Source organism: Canis lupus, chromosome 13, assembly GCF_003254725.2.
Source record: "Canis lupus dingo isolate Sandy chromosome 13, ASM325472v2, whole genome shotgun sequence".
Lineage (NCBI taxonomy): Eukaryota > Metazoa > Chordata > Mammalia > Carnivora > Canidae > Canis > Canis lupus.
In genome coordinates, this window is record NC_064255.1 from 20,982,114 (window position 1) to 21,003,071 (window position 20,958).

General features: G+C 35.8%; 1 long non-coding RNA gene across 1 annotated transcript in view; it reads right to left on the reverse strand.

The window, feature by feature from the left end:
• LOC112662413 (uncharacterized) overlaps nt 1-20,555 on the reverse strand; it is a 69,978-nt gene extending 49,423 nt beyond the window's left edge. The window contains exons 1-2 of the long non-coding RNA XR_004814886.1: nt 20,417-20,555; nt 20,119-20,181 (exon numbers count right to left, since the gene is read on the reverse strand). This is a non-coding gene — a long non-coding RNA (uncharacterized LOC112662413). The remainder of the gene's footprint in view (nt 1-20,118; nt 20,182-20,416) is intronic.
• Nucleotides 20,556-20,958: the final 403 nt, after the last annotated feature.

A 20,958-nucleotide genomic window follows, 5' to 3' on the forward strand; every position in this document is an offset into this window, starting at 1 on the left:
ATGGTGGACCTTGTGCACCTGTGTATCCTCCCCTTTCCCCACTCACACACCAAAGACATTTTTTTCAAGTGAGAAAAATGGCATAATTTTGACTTTCCTGGAGTTCTCATTCTAGCAAAGTAAATTCATTGACTCTAGGGGGTTGGAAGAATAATGTCACACTGTCCATTTAATGCTTACACATTTTGCCTGGCATCTTCCTGAAATGTGTTAATCAAGAATCCAAAACCAGGAGAATCGAGTGTATCAGTGTGTCCTGCATTTGTAATTTTTTTGTGGAGTCAGAGATACTGTTTCTTTCAAAGTTCTCTTCAGCATTTCTCCTGCTCTCCTTTCTTCTTTTTCTTCCTATTCTCTTCAAACATTCCTCAGGTGGTTGTGTTCTTGCACCACCTGATCTTAGATACATCAATTACTCATGGTCCCAGGAGCACTTGGATAGGCATACTTACTTGGAAGCAACTTGGTTTATTTGGTTTCATAACAAGACAGAGAAGTTTTTATTGACAAACAAATGTAAACTGGAATTGTTTTGTGGACTATTAAGATGTGTGCCTGGTGTGACGTGACAAAATAGCCTCAGGCACTCTCCTTTGTGCCCTCATACTTTGAATATCCTCCACCATACTGTACTGCAATAATGGGCTGAGAACCCCACCAATGCTTGAAGACCTGGTAAAAGTGGCCCACAATTCAGATCCTGAGGCAGTTAAAATGTCTTTTCATGAATTCCCACAATTCTTTGTGCTTCTTTCATCTTCTGTGTTCTTGCACCCCTACTTTCTCTGTCTTCGTTGAGTCCTAAGTCAGTGGTAGGCAGACATGACCCCCTTATTTCCAGCCATTAGAAAACAGACTGGCTTTTACTAGTTCAGCAACATTACTGGGTATTTCAGGATTACCAGGGTAAGATCATATGAACAGTTCCTCAACATTTTGCTGGGCCTCAATTTACCCTTTTTCAAAACCCAAGCTCCTGAAACCTAGTTTTCACATTGTTCATTGAAGCATCCTTTTCAAAACTTATCCCTTTTACTCTATTCAAATTTCATCTCTTTCTTCAAATTGCTTCTCACATAGTACTGACAATATGGTCAACAAAAATTGTTTTTTTTTATCTTACAATAGCTATAATTACTTATTAGCATATTGATTCTCTGTGTTATACTGGGCACACTCTGGTAGCGGAGATCTTCACATATTTATCTCTGTAACCCCAACCCAGAACAGGTATACCCATAAAGTGTTTGTTGTATTAATAAATGTATTAATTCATGAATAGGAGGGTGATTGCCAAAATAAAAAGGAAACCAAGAACAGTTAAATACCTCTAACATGAGGCATTATAGCCATAGACTTTTGAAAAGTCTCTGAATTAAACTGAAAACAATATTATAAGTGAAATGAAAGGAAAGGTGTTTCAGTGATCCATAGAAAGCAGTTTAATGAAGTATAAAGGGCAGTGTGGTGGTCCCCAGTGTGTCCTGCTGTATTTCCATCCCTCTGTAATCTCCTCCCCTAGAATTTAGACTGGCCCTTTGATTCTCTGTTGATAACTGGAATGGATAAGGCATGAGATATCTGGGGCCAGGTTCTATGATGCCCTGCAACTTAAAATGGATGTCTTGGAACACATGCTGTAGGGAAAATTATAACCATGTAAGAAGTCTGACTACTCGGAGACTACCATATTCTGAAGAAACCCAACTTGGCCACATGCAGAGGCCATCTTAAGAGAAAGATGAATGACTAGGCTCCAGATCATTCCAACTGAGATGCCAGACCTGAAGGAAGCATCTTAGACATACAGTCCAGTACAGATTTCAATGACTGACTCAGTCATGGATTTAGGCAGATTCTCTTGGATTGCTGATATTCTAAATGCATCAGGGTGTCAGTTATCTTAAAACAATATTATATTTGGGCAATAAAGCCTCTGACTAACTTCCTGGTTTTTGACTTGTCTTCTACATGAATGAATTTCTCTGCCACATATATTTTTCAGTTTTTCTCATTTTTGGTCTAGATCATTTCTTAGGAGATTTTCATCTAAAATTGTATGATTTTTTTTTTGGCCTTAAGAAGTAAGCTTAGAATATTATGTTATCCTTAGCTCCTAAATTAAAATGCATTATAGAGTCCTATTTCAGTAATATTTATTTTCTTTTTTTTAATAATTTATTTTTTATTGGTGTTCAATTTGCCAACATACAGAATAACACCCAGTGCTCATCCCGTCAAGTGCCCCCCTCAGTGCCCGTCATCCATTCACCCCCACCCACCCACCCACCCCCCTCCTCCCCTTCCACTACCCCTAGTTCGTTTCCCAGAGTTAGCAGTCTTTACGTTCTGTCTCCCTTTCTGATATTTCCCACACATTTCTTCTCCCTTCCCTTATATTCCCTTTCACTATTATTTATATTCCCCAAATGAATGAGAACATATAATGTTTGTCCTTCTCCGATTGACTTACTTCACTCAGCATAATACCCTCCAGTTCCATCCACGTTGAAGCAAATGGTGGGTATTTGTCATTTCTAATGGCTGAGGAATATTCCATTGTATACATAAACCACATCTTCTTTATCCATTCATCTTTCGATGGACACCGAGGCTCCTTCCACAGTTTGGCTATTGTGGCCATTGCTGCTAGAAACATCAGGGTGCAGGTGTCCCGGCGTTTCACTGCATCTGTATCTTTGGGGTAAATCCCCAACAGTGCAATTGCTGGGTCATAGGGCAGGTCTATTTTTCACTCTTTGAGGAACCTCCACACAGTTTTCCAGAGTGGCTGCACCAGTTCACATTCCCACCAACAGTGTAAGAGGGTTCCCTTTTCTCTGCATCCTCTCCAACATTTGTGGTTTCCTGCCTTGTTAATTTTCCCCATTCTCACTGGTGTGAGGTGGTATCTCATTGTGGTTTTGATTTGTATTTCCCTGATGGCAAGTGATGCAGAGCATTTTCTCATGTGCATGTTGGCCATGTCTATGTCTTCCTCTGTGAGATTTCTCTTCATGTCTTTTGCCCATTTCATGATTGGTAATGTTTATTTTCAAATTTAGTACTATTCTCAGCAAAGTCACCTGCTTAGGTAGGCCTTTTATAACAAATAATAAATCTCCCTTCACTAAGATCTTCTTTATCACATTTCCAAAGCTTAAGAAATACAAGTATAGCTAGGAAAAATTCTTTTATATGAAAAGAATTTAAAAATCAATTTATACAAATACTGTCTTAAATATAGAGAACAAGCTGGTGGTGACTGGGGGAGGTGGGCAAAATAGGTAAAAGGAAGGAGTACTTATCATGATGAGCACTGAGTATAGAATTCTTGAATCACTATATTGTACACCTGAAAGTAATATAACACTATATGGGGGATCCCTGGGTGGCGCAGCGGTTTGGCACCTGCCTTTGGCCCAGGGCGCGACCCTGGAGACCCGGGATCGAATCCCACATCGGGCTCTCGGTGCATGGAGCCTGCTTCTCCCTCTGCCTGTGTCTCTGCCTCTCTCTCTCTCACTGTGTGCCTATCATAAATAAATAAAAAAAATAAAAAAAACATTGTATGTTAATTACACTGGAATTAAAATTTTTAAAAATAAATTTATATGCATAACAAATAAAACATTTGAAATAATAAAGAGTTTAATTCAAAATGTAAATTTTGAATTCAGTGTTTGTCAGAATCTAGTTTCTGTTTCAGCCGTTTTCTTTTTCTTTCTTTTTTTTTTCTTTTTCTTTCTTTCTTTTTTTTTTTTTTTTTTTTTTTTTTTAGCTCTAGAGAAAACTGAATCATTCCAGTCATTCCTCAGTTTAGGATCTTGAGGTGGTCATGGCTCTTTTCTAATCAGTAAACCTTAATATACAAGACTCTGGCTTCAGATGAAGGTTATATGGATTTATTAGGCAAATTTCATCCTCATTAAATAATTTCCTGACAGCTCATTTGATAATACATTTACACATTTCTTTTCCTCCTAAAATGAAGTCTGTCAAAAAAAAAAAAAAATCTACTGATTCAGGAGTTTGGTTATTTCAGCAAATACGACTGCAATATGATAAGGCTTCTTGGCTAAATATATTGCAACCAAAACAACAAAACAGGAAATAACAAAAGAATATGCAGGCATTTGTACCATCCCTGCTTATAATGTCATGGGAATTCAACCTGTATCTTATATTTCCATCTGTTAATGGTTTCCAAAGCAACAATCTCCTGTTATTCACTAATTCTGCTGGATCCATGTGTTCTCTGTACTCTAATTCTGGCATGAGTCCCTAATATTTGGATTTATTTTTTGGAGGCAGTTTCCTATAAGTGCAATATTAAAAATAATGTGCCCATTTATATCTACCCTATATTATGCTTCCTTTATATGGCACTCAGTTTGGAAAGCAATAATAGTGTGGTTTTTAGTGTTTTTAAAAATATAACATTAATATCTGCTATCTCATTTTATTCTCCCACAATCCTTGGTCTGGGGTTTAGTCTAAGCAAATTGTCTAAGCTTTCAAAGCCAATCACTAGCAAAATAGGAACTTTTCTTCTAAGTATCATGCCCTATCCAGGGGAATCTTTTCTAGCCAAGAATTCCTAAAGATTCCCTGACACATCTCCACTAGGAAAATTGTACTTCATAGACCTATTAGACTGACATGTTCTAGAGAATTTTCTTCTTGTTGACCTTGTTGGTGTGTGTGTGTGTGTGTGTGTGTGTGTGTGTGTAATTCAAAATTTTCATTCTAACAACAAAATATATGCCCCTTACTACTGTCTTCTTTTCTACTTTCCATTGCATTTTAGTTTCTGTGTTTCCTTCCTTTTTCATGGACTTTCCCCTCACATTTATCTGGAATCACAGCACCTCTCTTATCAGTGAGGCTGCTTTTTCCAAGTAGGTGAGCTCATGCTGTTTCCTGGATACTGAAAACAGCCCAGTATGACATGCGATCACGTCTACTCTAAATGCTCTGCCAACTTAGCCACCTGCCACATTTCTTCCTACAAGTCCTCTGGGAAAGGAGGGTGCTTTCTTTGTAATCACAAGTTGATTGAGTCCTAGTCCAAAACACACCCCAAAAAGAGATGCATGCACTCTCCGATTGTCATATGCTGGGTTAATTATTCTTCCCTTGGGTTCCTAGAGCACTTTCTACTCACATCTGTTATATTGTATTTATCACACTGCATCCAAATGTATTTTTTATTCATTCATTAAACGTATATTAATTGTGTGTCTACTATGTGTCAGGATGAAAACAGAAAAATATCACTGTTCTCAAAGAACCTCTAAACTACCAGGAAAAAAGAGACACAACATGGCGCATATCATGCATTTTTGATAGAACGTTAAGAATCATGGTCCTTTCTAGAAAAGACCCCATCTGGGAATCAGGAGAAAGTTCCCCAGAAACAAATAATAAGAACTGTAATGAAGCTACAATCATCAACTTCTTTATAACACCTCATAAAGATTCTTTTATTCCTTCCTTAAAATAATCTTGTCAGTTTTTTTTTTAATATATCCACATAGTAGAAAATAAATTAAGAGGCTTAGAAAGGTAAAAACACATATGGTGAATCTGAAAATTATTTTCAAAATCAAATATCCAAAACTCAAACATGAAAGTGCCCTTCCAAAAATAATATTAGAAAATCCAGTATATTGGTCTGTGCTATATTGCCTTATATATGAGTATTCCAGTAGGATGGGTAATTTCCTTCTTACATTAAACACACAGCCATAGTCTTGTTACTACCTTCCTAAGAATTTTCTCTTTTCCTCATGCCAGCAGCCCACCTCACCCCATCTCTTACAACACAAACCCTGGGGAAAAAAGCAGAGTCTACCTAAATGTTAGTGTCTTCATCAGGGCAGGCTTCTTATGTGGGGATAAAAAAGAAGAAAAGATTGTGACAGGCCTGGAATTGAACACTCCCAAGTAACCCACCCTCCCCTCTACCACTCTGCCCCTGCTCACCCCATGGTGGAGTGGAAAAGGTAGCTTTTGTCCAAATGGAAGCCAGGTGTTTGGGGTAAATAAAGCTAGAACCTTACCCTGGGAAGTCATCTGGGTGAATCAGCCAGTTCCTCAGATAAATTACAGATTTTATTAAAAAAACAAACTTTTTGAACTTGAGGAATATGGGTTCCATTCTAAAACTCTAGCTCACTCATACATCTTTTTTTCTTTTAATTTTTTTTAATTTTTATTTATTTATGATAGTCACACGGGGAGAGAGAGAGAGAGAGAGGCAGAGACACAGGCAGGGGGAGAAGCAGGCTCCATGCACCGGGAGCCCGACGTGGGATTCGATTCGACGTGGGTCTCCAGGATCACACCCCAGGCCAAAGGCAGGCGCTAAACCGCTGCGCCACCCAGGGATCCCTCACTCATACATCTTACTGATATAACTATTTTAAAAATCCTGTCACCACCAATATCATCAGTATCCCAGAGGGTCCCACTGTTCTTTTTCCATGTTCCCTGCCTCACTCTTCATTTTATCACTCAGTAAAGTGACTTCTTGTCTACACTGTCATTCTATCTCATGGCCTTGACTGGGAACATTAGCCTAAAGTAAAATTGGTCATCAGTGTAGATTTTTAAATTTTCCTTATTATGAGATTATACATGGTAATTAGAGAAAATTAGGTAAAAAAAATAATAAGGAAAGGAAATCAAAACAAGCCATAATAAAATCACCCATATTATCAACAAGAGATACCACGTATACTTTGGTTGACAAACAGGACTGTTACTGGTTTCCATCGTGGGATTATGGAAAAGGTTCTGGTTACCACCTATCAAGGAATATTGTTTCCTTCTCTTTTGAATCAAATACACATAAGATTCTGATGATGGTTTAAGTAATCTTTTATTGAGGGTACAATTAATTACAGGAGGTTAGAGGAAGAAAATTAGAAATTAAACCTCTCATCCATTGATCTTATTATCTTATACCTCAAAAAGTAAAAAGGTTTATTGCCTAAATCTTTAGAGAAGGCCCCTGGGGTATTCTCTTGGTCTCTAACTCTCTCCCTTCACTTCTCATGCCCCACGGTCTTCTACTAATATTTTCTTTCCCATTTGAGATTTTTGCACTATATCCTCTTCTGGATGTGCCACGTCTTCTCCCAGAAAAATAATTTCCTACTTACTGTCCGTTTTTCAGGTTTTGAATCTCAAGAACATTTGGAATTCTCTGAAAGTCAGTGACTTCTTCTTCTGCCCAGTTTCTGCTGTGTGGTTTTAGGATAGAGTGAAGTGATGCTATGTCCAGTGTCTTTACCTACTTGGGGAGAGTCAGTAGGGAGTTTCCACTCTGGCAAGTGTTTCACATTTTCCTAAGGTTTCTGAAATTCTATACCTTACAACCATTAGGAATCATTGCTTTGTGAAATCTTCCTAACTAACATGATATTCATCACATATACTTAATGCAATCTAATCCTTTTTTTTTTTTTTGAGGGGGCAGGGCAAAGTAATGACTCTGACCCAAGGAAACATTTTCACCATTCCTCCCCCACCCTCACCCTACCACACATACTACTTATAGTGAATTCATAAAACTTCCTCATTTAACTAGAATCACTTTTCATAATTCCTAGGTTTCTTTTTGATGATCTGAGAAATTTATAGTTCACTTGTTATTTTCTCCTTCATAAATATTTGTCATCATCATTTGGTTGCCACTGCATTATTTAACCAATGGTAAAGTTCTCAACATTTTGAGAGTATTGCTCTTGCTCCTATTCTAAACAATGCTATCATCACTCTCCTAGTAGCTAAATCTTTAAAATTATCTCGTTTTGGCCTTTGAACAGTAGCTAGAAGTTGAATTCTCCATCAGAGTATGAAATTTATAAGAATATTAATCCATATGGCCAAATTTGCTTGCTGACAGATTATATCAGTTTTCATTCTAACAGCCATGTTTCTAAGTTTTTGGAAAACATTAAATATCTTGGCTTGTTAAAATCTTTATCCACTTGGTAAGCAAATATATCATCTAATTGTTATTATAAATCATGCGTTTATAAATAATGAGAAGGAGTTTGGGGAAAAGAGAATTAAAATAAGAATCAAGTAATGAATGTAGTACGTACTGTGTGACTAATATGAGTAGAAGCATGAATTTAAATATTGATTTTTTTTATTCAGATTCCAGAGCTTCTTTCTCAAATATCTGTTTTTCTCAAATCTGCTGTTTTAATCTATAGGAAACATTTTATTTTTGCTATTTTAGAAATTCTAGCAGGCAAAACTCTTTACATTTCTATACTTTTAATATGTTACTTTAGAAATTCTAGTAGGCAAAACTCTTTACATTTCTATACTTTTAATATGTTACAAAGCATGTTTTCAGCTGTGTTAGCTTTGTTCAATGGATGATTTTGCTCTTATTTAAAAATGAGGAGGAGGGATCCCTGGGTGGTGCAGCGGTTTAGCACCTGCCTTTGGCCCAGGGCGCGATCCTGGAGACCTGGGATCGGGTCCCACGTCGGGCTCCCGGTGCATGGAGCCTGCCTGCTTCTCCCTCTGCCTGTGTCTCTGCCCCTCTCTCTCTCTCTCTCTCTCTGATGTGACTATCATAAATAAATAAAAAAAAATAAAAAAAAAATAAATAAATAAAAATGAGGAGGAGGAGGACATTGAGGCCCCCGAAAGTTCAGTGACTCCACCACAATCACATATCTAGGAAGTGCCAGATCCCAGCCTGTATAGGAAAAGAAGAGAATCAGTGCTTCTTTTTGCTCTACCTCCTGGGAAATTCCCACATTAACATTGGCTCAGTGAGTAATGAATAGATTCTTTCAGAAATAGAGTTGTCACAGTCTGATCTAAGTTAGCAAGCTTTCATTTTGCGTAGACAAAGAAAACAAAATGTTAGGCTGGCTTCTCAGCCTGAGGGCCTCAGAGAGAAGGAAGCTGTCTAGAGCTGGGATCCTTTCAGCTACACTGAGCATGAATTAGCTGACTAGAAAATACACGGTCTGCATGAATATGGGCACATCCGGATTGTTATTTACCCTCACTGGAGGGCAGGTAACCTGATGCGACCACAGACTGTAGACTTTAACAGGACTGAGGAGAAGAATGTAGATTTGGATCCTCTATTTGTATAGCACCCAGAAGACTTTGGGAACCAATAGCTCAAACTACAGGAAGCTGTGAACACTAGCTACCCATCAGTAAAAATGCAGAAAATTCCTGGACAACAGAAGTCCCCTCTATCCTTTGCAGCCGGAGAGGAAATATCATGGAGAAAGGCTTATAAATAACTACTCATGTTTGATGTGGGGAACAAAAGCTCCTGGAAATTATATTTAAGGCCTGAGGACTATAATTTAGTGTTCTGAAATCTATTTGAAGAGAAAAGTCTCCAAGATGGTTCAGCCACAGTCAGGATCCTTTAAGCACTTCCGGGTTGCTTACATCTAGCTCCTCTCCTCAGTGTTTTATACAAACACAATTGCATATATGCTAAGCACAAGCAGTAAGTACTCATCCTCATTTTAGAGGAGAGTTAATTGGAACTTAGTACAACTGAAACAAATAATTGACAAATGCCATTACTTTCTAACGGAGGTGGATCCTGGTAATAGAAAAGCCATTTTGTTTTAGTATACACCTTGGATTTGGATATAAGAAGGAGAACGCAAAAGTGGTTGCCAGTGTCTGGGAGGGAATGGGCAGTTGTTGTACAATGGGTATAGTTTCAATCGTGCAAGATGAATAAGTTCTAGAAGCCTGCTATATAGCATAGCACCTGCAGTTAACAATACTGTATCATGTACTTCAAAATGTATTAACGGAGTAGATCTTATGTTAAGTGTTCTTACCACAAAAATAATCAGTAAGTCAGGATTACAAGAAAATTTTGAGAGGTATTTGATTTGTCTATCCCCTTGATTTTGGTGATGGTGTTATGGGTATATTGGTATGTTATAAAGAAAAATGATAAAAAAAAAAAAAAGATGAAAAAAGGAGGAGGAAAAAGAAGACTCTGGAAACCATCTGTGAAAATGTTACTCTGATAGCCTGGTTGAAGGTCCCTTTAAGGCATCAGGTACAAGTGACAGTTACTTGTGTTTTTGTTTTGCTGTGATATAAAACCATCATAATCTTTAGAAAACTCAGGCTTTTAGTAGGAAGTTATATCTGAGCTGAGCTATAGTGAGTAAAGTGAAATGGATGGAACTCACTTCTTGGTAGATCAGTCAGATATTTCTGGACCCTCAGTAAGGCCCGATCTCCATCTGCCTCCATAAATTAAAGACAGTAAAGTGTATCCTGCTAGTGGTTTTAGATGATACATTTTCAAAGGTTATGGTTTAATGCTGGAGATTTGTTTGTATAGTGGAACATTTTTTTATGAGACCTTTGTAATGAAGACAATGCAGGAAAAAAAAAAGAGGAAAAAGAAGAAAAATGAGGAGGAGGAATAACAAGACAACAAGAAGAAATCATTGCATTTCATCGTGGAGAATTTTGGCTTTTGTAGCCATGACTGAAAATTACCATCTTTATTTTAACTCCCCCAACAATAAGATATCATCAAAGAAAATTGGCTGTCAAATTACTTCACAAATTAAACTGCAGCATAACATATCTCTCTGGGAACTAAAGAAATGAGAGACCTAATTTTTTATGACATTAGAGATCATTTCATCCAACTTTCTCATTTTACATATAATGAAACTAGTGCTGAGAGGGTTTAATGTCAGCTGCCAAATTCCACAGTGGATTTGCAGCAAAGTCTTATTGAAAAATAATAAACGTATCCTATGGAGATGTAGTGGTAAAATACAATAAGAAATGAACTCTGAGAAACAAAATTTGCAAGTATATCTGCTTCTATTATCTGATATTTTTCTGTGAACCACAACATCTTTACCAGTTCTAAATGGTCATGTATTCACTTCTTGTTCTTTTTTTTCTATTTGTTGTCCAAAGTAATTTGGAATACAGCTTTAATGCTACATCCTTTCATATCTTTCCCATCTCTGACCAGTGAACCTCAGTCACCCATAAAATTTAGAATAACTTGCTCTACAAACAATAATGTGGAGCCTATTGGATCTTATAAATCACTGAATGTCAGTTGAGAGAAAGGATATGGAAAACTCAGGTTGTTTGAGTTCTTGTATGTGGTGCCAGAGAGAGGCAGAGATACAGGCAGAGGGAGAAGCAGGCTCCATGCACCAGGAGCCCAACTGTGGGATTCGATCCCGGGTCTCCAGGATCGCGCCCTGGGCCAAAGGCAGGCGCCAAACCACTGCGCCACCCAGGGATCCCCAGCTTTCTCTTTTATCCTAGAAATATATATATGTTGAGCAATATTCCATTGTGTATATATACCATATCTTCTTTATCCATTCTTCTGTCAATGGACATCTGGGCCCTTTCCCTATTCTGGCTATTGTGGACATGGCGCGTTACATACAACTGATAAATCACTAAATTCTACCAGTGAAACTAATAATACAGTATATGTTAACTAAATTAAATTTAATTAAAGAATTTTAAAAATTAAAAAAAGAAATGTGTGCGTGTGTGTGTGTGTGTGTGTGTGTGTAAATTATGTTCACTAAGGAAAGTGAGGAGATCTTGGTGTTTAGTTTTGTTTGAATGGCCCAGAACTAGGCTAAGATTTTTACATTTTTACATGTCTTGCTTTATTTATTATATTGATTTGAGGGAAGTATTTTTATTTTACAATGTGGAAACTGAGGCTCAGGGACAGAACCACCTTACCATAAGTGACATAGATTCCTTTAGTATCTAAAAGCAAATGTCGCTACCTTGGCTTTGGAGCCTATGTGATTCTAAATAAATCTGGTAGTAGCTTAGGTCTCCCACCTCTCTCATACCAGTCTTTACTTTCTTTCTATATTTTAATTGCATTGGCTTTCCACATATCAGAGATTTCTCTGCCTTATGGCCTTGTGTCTGTTCTCTTGCCTCGCCTCTTGATACAGCACATTTCTCCTTACTCAGTTGTTGTTCATGCCCTCCTCTGAACTTCTCATCTAAAAGAGGTCTCAGCAACCTGTTCCTTAATAAGTATCACATTATACAATTACATAATTTTTCTTTTTATTTTACAATCTGTGAGGGCAAGGACCTTAGAATAATATTTAGAACAAACTATATGCACACAAAAATGTGAAGAAATGAACACATTTAAAAATGGAAAAAATTAATAAAAGGAATTGAAACCAGGTGTGTTTCACAATGCCCAGGCTCACCCTGCCTTCACTGTTTTATTTGTTACACTCCATTGCCCAGCTAATCTACACCTATATTTAGGCTCATTGGAATATCTTCTTTCTTTGAACTCTGTGCCCTAGAACTTACAATGAATTGATGAGACTTGTTGATCAATAGCTCATGGGTTGATAGCTTATCTTCCCATCCTAATTGTACCTACACAAGCCATAGGTTGTGTCCATCATTGTGTTAGGTGATTTCTCACGAGTGACATTCTTCACAGATCACTGACAAAACTAGATGCAGGATCCAATGAAAGGACCAGGAAATGGAAACCCACTATCTGTCCAGAGAGGAGAAGCAGACACATTTGTGAATACAGGTAATGACTCCAAAGGAAGAATGAAAGAAGAGAGAAAAGAAGAGAGAGAAGAAAGAAAAACAAAGCAAAGAGCTATGTAAGTGAAAATAGTAACATAGTAACTAAGGATTACAGTTGTGTCAGCTCTTTGGACCTGGTCAACTTGGTTGAGATAGTCTCCAATTATTCAATGAAACACTAATATAGGTGTTGCTGAGAAGAGATTTTATTTTTAATATTTTATTTATTTATTCATGAGAGACACAAAGAGAGCCAGAGACACAAGCAGAGGGAGAAGCAGGCTCCATGCAGTGAGCCCGATGACTCCAAGATCATGCCCTGAGCAGAAGGGAGGCGCTCAACCACTGAGCCACCCAGGCACCTCGAGAAGAGATTTTTTAAATGTAATTAAAGTCCTGAATCACTTGACTTTAAGCAAGGGCTATGGACCTAAAAATAAAAATAGCCAGTTATTTTACCAGCATAGTTTATTCAGAAATAGCAGAGGAATTGCAATTTGGGACCTACAAACGATGGCAAACCACAGGCAGGTTCCAAGAACAAAAGAGAGAAGAGTTCTTTTATAGAGAAAAGTATGGGGGTGGAGGAAGTGGTGTTGGGAGGAGTTGTTTTGAACAGAAGTCCAATCCATTGGAGGAAACTGGGGGTCTGAAGTGTATAGTTTCTCATTGGTTAGTAGATGAAAGCATCTCATTGCCTGGGCTATTGCTAAGGCAGGGAAAACTTTCTTCCTCCTGCTAGGGGGAAAGTAAGCCTCTTCCTGCCAAGGAATATATAATAAGCAGGACAGGTGGTATATGCATGAGAGCTCCCCCTCAGGGATTCCTGATTCCATTTTCAGTGAGGCTTCCCTTTATTAATTTCATAGGGAGATTTTCCTAGATAATCTGGCTGGGTCTGACTTAATCAATTGGAAGTCTTAAATGCAGGGCTGAGGCTTCTCCTAATAAAAAATGGAAATTTGCTTCCATTTAACCTGTTGAATAAAATAAACTGCCTGTCTTTAGGCACTTTGAAGGACATCTAAAATTGGTGAAAATTCACATATTCAGTTAAAATTACTGAATGATCCTTAACTGCAAAAGGTTAATATTAATTGAACACTTGATCACACTGTTTTATGAAATTGGTCAAATATACAGTACCATTAAAAAAAAAAAAACAAGTGAAAAGCAAAGACTATGAATTAGAAAGGAAGATATGAGAACCACTCAGGGAAGCTGAGAAAATGTTTCTTCTCCCATTCTCTTAAACAGCAAAAGCAAAGCAAGAACAAAAACAAACAAAAAGCAACTTTTTCTCAGGGTTGTTCAGTAAAGCAGTAGAGATAAATTACCAAAGTTCCCACTTCCCACCGTCTCCCTTGCAGAAATTTGGCTTTGAGGGACTTTAAACCTAGGAGCTGCCAAATTTTGATTCATTCATCTTGGCAACTGCCATGGAGACAGGCTTCTAAGATGGCAAACTCTACTGTTTTAATTGAAATAGATTATTGTGTTTAAAAGAGACACCTGAGTCCATCAGTGCCCCTTTCCCAGGGGTATTATTATGATGGGGTCTGAAATGTTCCAAGACTTCTGAAATGCCACTGCATTTCAGTGCCATAACGCGACTGCATTTCATAATGCAATGAGAAGGACAAAATGCGTGCTTGGAGAGAGAAAGGATGAAGGGCCAAGTCAGGAAGAACTTGAAATAAAAGGACATCAGAATGTGGGAAATTCTTTCTGTGAGCATCACATTTGAGAAACGTGCCAAATTAACCCAGAGCCCCCATGCTCTCTGCTTCTTAGCAGAGTTCTGCAATGTGCTTTGCTCAGGGATAGCCTCTGAATGTACATTCTGAGGTCTTTGCACACATGTTCACTTAGAGTGGGTCCAAAAAATCACAACTCTATGGGCCCTGAGTTGTATGTAGAAGCAACCTGGATATATACAGACAAGAAAGTACAAAGGTGGAGAAAGGAAATCGGCCCTGGTTCAAGAGAAAACCAGCTTCTGACAGGCCATGGTAATGTTCCTTTGTCACCAGCCCTTGCTAGAATGAGAGCCTAGATGTGTTATGGTGTTAGAGAGAAAAGATGTGGGAGGAACCCAAGGGCAGATCATTTCCTCACCATCTTGAACCAGTTTGAATCTGATTTCTACTAAAGGAAGAAGCTACAAGAGCATGGACAAAGTAATATCTTGGCAGTGTGTTACGAAAGGTTAGGTATTACCTGCCCTCACATCCACCTACTTTTTGCTAGACATTTGCCAAAATAAAGGGTCTGCAAAGTATGACTCACAGATCAAATTTGGCCCATAGCCCATTTTTCTAAATAGTGTTTTATTGGAATGCAACCACACTCATTTGTTTATGTGTTATGGTTGTTTCCTTGTTACAACCGCAGAGTTGAGAGTGCTTTGCAAAACCGGAAAATGCTTTATGACCCCAGGCCTAAATGTTAAGGCTATGCAGAAGGATAAAACACGACCCTTTCTTTGTCCACAAAGATACAACAAATCTGAAATAGGTTATTTTGAAATAAGCTGTTACATGTGGAAAAAAAAAAAAAGATATCTATACCATGCTACCATAGGAATACTTACATTAATGTAAGTATTCCTATTCAGCCAATGCTATTCTTCATGTGTTGATTTAGGAAACCAAATTTCCTTCCATTCTTGACTCCTTCATTCAAATTACATATGGGAAAAATGAAAGTAGAAAATGCTCATATAATTCTTAAATCCCCAGGACACTCCCACACATATATGGACTTTACACATGCCACTTCAAAGGAAAGTTCAAGGATGGTGTTTGCAATTAATGAAGCTGAAATGATTGGTAACACAATTAGCAAAAAAATAACATTAGGCTAACTCATACCTTACACAAAAGAATACACCTATTTTTAACAATATAGAAGGATATTTTTATGACCTTATAGAATGGCAATATCTTCTGGAATGACACTAAAAGCACTAGTCATTTAGCCTATTGCTAAATCATATTAAATTTAAGAATGCTTAGAGACACCTTTAAACTAGCATTTAAAAAAAAGATATATCATAAAGTGAGAGAAAATAGTTGCAACTGTAGACTTCTGTAGAACAGAAGACTCAGAAAGTTTTTTTTTGCCTTCATGCTAACTGTCTAAAAGGATTTAGTTAGAGAAGAACCTGTCCCAGGAAGGAAGCTATAACCATAATTAACCATAATATAATATGAACTAGGTATGGTAGAAGGGAACTTAGCAAGGCCTGTTTGATCAACGTCCTCTGTGCCCCATTTTTTCTGAATGGCCCAGCAAATATTCGTTTATCATTTACTCTTTCCATTCTTTCTATGAATTGCCTTCCATCTCTTTGCAGCCCCAGATCCCTACCCACTTCTTCTCAATCTACAATAACATATATAATATGTTATATAATAATATAATATATAATATATATTATATAATATATAATAACTTCGTTTTACCTGTCTTTGGAATCTCTCATGTTTATGTGGATTCCCCATGCGTATGTAATTAAATCCAATTTTCTGTCAATCTGTCTCATGTCAATTTAATTCTTAGAGCCAGAAGAATCTTGAAGGATAAAATAAATTTTTTCCTCCCCAACACAATATTTGTAACCAACAAGTACTAATATTCAAAATATAAAAAAGAATTTCAGGGATCCCTGGGTAGCTCAGTGGTTTAGCCTTTGGCCCAGGACGTGATCCTGGAGTCCCGGGATCGAGTCCCACATTGGGCTCCCTGCATGGAGCCTACTTCTCCCTCTGCCTGTGTCTCTGCCTCTCTCTCTCTCTCTTCTGTGTCTCTCATGAATAAATAAATAAAATATTTAAAAAATAATAATTTCTGCAAAACAAATTAGAAAAAGATTGACAACAGAACAAAAAACAGCATTTACAAAGATTAAATTTGAGTGGTTATTAAATATATGTAAAGTGTTTAATCTCTTTATTATTAAGAAGAGGAAGTAAATTTAGGCCACAATAAGATAGGACTATCTACCTAGTAAATGGGTGGCCAGTTGAAAACAAGACAAATATTGACAAAGATGTAGAGCAAGAAAAAGACACTTGAAGTCCTGATGGGTTTGTAATTTGATAAGACCATTTTGAAGTTCAGCTTTATCTAATAAATTTAATATACATATTCTCTGATCTACATTTCCATTACATTCCACTCCTTACAAAAACATCTTCTCATTTGCAGTACTTACATGAATAGGAGTGTTCATAGCAGCACTGTTTATTATACATAAAACTGGAATAAGCCCAAATATCCATCAAAAAAAAAATCTATCAGTAAGTCATTGTGTATACCTAGCAATGAAAATAAATGAACTATAGGTAACAACACTGATTAATCTCAAAATATAAATACAAGTATAAATATAAATAGTGAGCAAAATATAAGACCCAAAAGATCTATAATAATAATACATAATGCAATTTATATGAAGTCCAAATGTAGTATTTTCCTTGAATAAATAGGGTACCTCCATTTGATATAAGCTTCCTTTAGTCTTTTATATATAATTTTCTATGAAGATTTATATAGATTTAGCAGTTGTTGTCTTAGGGTATTTTTGAAACATATTTTATTCTTCTTTGAAATGCCATCATTTAAAAACTTACATTTATTAATTTTTTTCTTGGTTCATAGGAATTTGATTTCTTTTTACATTGCACTAATAACAAGTAATCATTTTTCACAAGTTCTAATTATCTTTATTTATTTAATTTTTATAAGTAAAAAGTCATCTCTTTATAAATAATAGCTGTCTGATTTTTTCATTTCTAATCCCTTTCTTTTATTTTGCTTTATTTTATGTATCTATATCTTTTTTCTGTTTGAGATGTCAGAACTTTAAAGCAATGAAAAATTAATGTGGTGATAATAAGCATTTGATCTTTTTCCTAATTAAAATGCTTCTATTTTTCAAATCTCTATATTTAGAACTTTTAACCTTTAACTATGTTACATATGAAAAATGAACTATATTTTTCATGTGTTATTTTATTTCTTCAATTATTAACAATTTTGAATAAATTTCCAGTGTTTATCAATTCCTTTTATTATCTTTTAAGAGTTGCCTGTTTTTCTCTTGGGTCAATTCTTTTTCTTTAGAATTATTTAATTTATTTTAAATCTACTTAGTTTTTGTTTTTGTTTTTTTTTTCTTTTTGTCTACAAACTGTGGCAAACTGTTTTTTTTTTCTTTTTGTCTACATACTGTGGCATCATACATGATAAATAATGATACAGTGATGTATCATACAAATGTGATTCATTATTTTATGGAGCTTTTAGTCTAACAGTGATAACACTTCTACATTTGGGAAATTAGCAGTATCAATCATATGCTTGTTGTAAATAATTTTCTCAAGTTGTCTTTTGTGTATTTTATATCTTGCCCTTGTCTTCTCATCCTCCCTCTCTCCTTACTCCTCCCCTGCTCCTCCTTCTTTCCTGTCATTTCTTTCCTCTTCTTCCTCAACCCTTCCTTCCATCTCTTATTTCATTTATTCTCTCTAACCTTCTCCAACTCTTTCCTCTTTTATTTCCATTAGCTACCATTATCTTTCCCTATTGACCTTTCACTCACTTGTGTTCTATAGATAAATGAAATTTATCAATATTTTTCTATATGAATTCTGGGTTTTAAGTTATTCTTAGAAAAATCTACTCTATGATAAAATCTGATTATCAAGTATTATCATCTTATGTAAATCATTGTAATTAACAATGGTTATATTGGAATATATATCTGGAATTTAGATGTATTGTTTCCAAATGACCAGCCAATCCTTTATAACATTAGTATCGTATAACTCATTTTTGCTACATTATTTGGAATTCTGCTTTCAATTTTCATATCTATTTGGGTCTCATGCTAAGTCTACTTTGTCTTATTAATCTTACATGATTCTCCTTGTGCCTGCCCCTTACATTTAAGTAAATTCTGAAATAGATCTTGATACCTGGCAGCATTCTTTTGCTTTCATTACTCAATTTTCAAGTCTTAATTTTTAAAAATTCCATATTTGTTCTTATATACATCCTTTAGAATAATAAGGTTATCAAATAAATCTCAAAATTCCATGCTGCAGTGACTTTACTTTTTATTAATGGATAAATATGGTCTAAATTGACATCTTTTCAAACTTGCATTTTTCTAATCAAAAACAAATACAACAGGGGTTTTATTATCTAGCAATACAGATGATTAGATGTTCAGAGAAATTTTCTAGGTATAAAATAGCTAAAACTGTTCAATGGACAGTTTAAAAATATATAGTTAGCTTAGTAAAGAAAAAGAATATTTTCTGAAAAAAATGTGAGAATGCACAAGTTCAGACAGACAAACAATTGTTAAAGCTTGCCTTTGTCCTGGGGATGTTGGATTGTTCTTGGTAGTTTAGCACAGTTGGTTTACCACTCCAGAGCTAAGAGATAAAGTCTTTTAAAGTCCATGCAAAATGACAAGTCTATCTGATAGGAGACCCTTACATAAAACCTGAACCCTGAGAAAGATAACTCACAGTGAATGAACAAGGAAAAACAAAAACAAAGCAAATGCTTACTCTCAGAAGATGTGAATGTATCTAGGCATGTGGAGAGTAGAAGGAATAGAAGGGAAAAATATCCCCCTGGGGTTTCCCAACCGAAAGTCTGATCTCATGCTTATGTAGAGAGAGAACTCACTCTTCCTTCACAACCTAAAAATATGGCAAGGAGATAATTTAGATTAAAAAGACCCCAGATAGGAATGCCTCTATGACTCTAGAGACACAAACACAAACTGTCCCTGGGGAAATGAACTAACTAACTAACTAAATAAAACTAAACCCAGAATTTAAAGGTCAAGTTTCAAGGATTATTAACTCACAATGAATACATAAGAAACAAGCAGAAAGGACCAAGATTAATCATTAATATTAAATAACAGAATCAGAGACAGAAGCACTGCTGATATTGAACTATGAGACAAAGCACAAATAATTGATTTTAATATTTTTAAATGTTTATAAAGTATAACTAATCCAGAGGCTATTAATAATAGTCTTTTGAAAAAAATTAAACATTTCAAGAAAGTTTAAGAGCCCAAAAGAATTAAATTTAGAAATTTAATAGCAGTTTAAACATGGAGTTACACAAAGTCAAAAGGAGAGTGAAGCAATTTGAAGATAGGTGCAAGTTAAAAGCCAAGAAGGACTAAGTGATATAAACCCTGGAAGAAATACTGAACTACATAATAAAATAATAAGTGTTTTTTAAAACATCTGTCTACTTAGGATTCCAGAGGAACTAGAATAATGAGATCAAGGACATACCTGAAATATAATTGAATATTTTCCACTCTAGCACAAAGATAGGAATAGCATTTTCAGGAATCTCTAATACTCTTAACATTGGAAATTTAAAATATTAGAGTAAAATCAAATAACATGACATTAAAGAGATGAACCAAAAAAGCAGCCAACATTTAAAAACAAATAGTTTACTTACCAAGAATGAGACAGATGATTTCGCAACAATTAAAAGATAAACCTTTGCAAAGTAGAATAATATCTATAATGTAAGACAAGAAAATAATTCTCAGGACACATTTCAAGAGCAAATTAAGAATTCAGACTTAAAAATTGGAAAGATTTACTAAAGAATTATTAAAATATATTCAAGAAAAATACCAGAATAGAGGAGATGAAAAATGGAAGAATAATAGAAAAATATATATGGCTATGATAAGAAAAATTATTAAACAAAACAAGCATAAATACAATAAGTATCTAATTTTTGGACTTACAGTTTACAAGATGGAACTTAGTCACTCAGTTGCAATAGCATTTCATTCAGAAGAAAATACAGCCCACACTTAAAGTATTCTAATATCCTTGTATTGTTTAGAAGACCAAAAACCTGTTTTGTTCAACTATATATAAATTTTGTTAAGCCAAATTTTAAGGATAGGTAGTACCAGTATGGAAAGAGGATATAAACTTCAAGCTAATGAAGAGAAATAAATAATGAAATTGAAAAGAAAAATATTGTATCTAAGGAAAATGAACATTAATTATAGGACAAAGATACATGTCTTTCTCCAGTGTTTCAGTGGGGCTCCATCCCTGGCAGACAAACTGTCTCTTGCTTTGCTCTATTTCCTTTGCCTTTTCAGTCTAAATTGTGGCCTACAAGGTGAGGCTGCCAGACCCCACCCTCGGAGCCAGTTTTCTTATGAGTTTGAGTTTCCTTCCAATTCTCTGTTCAGCTCTCAGATGAAGCTTAAATCACTAATGTTTAAATCACTTGGCATGAGTGTCACCAAGTACAGGATACAGAGAAACCTAG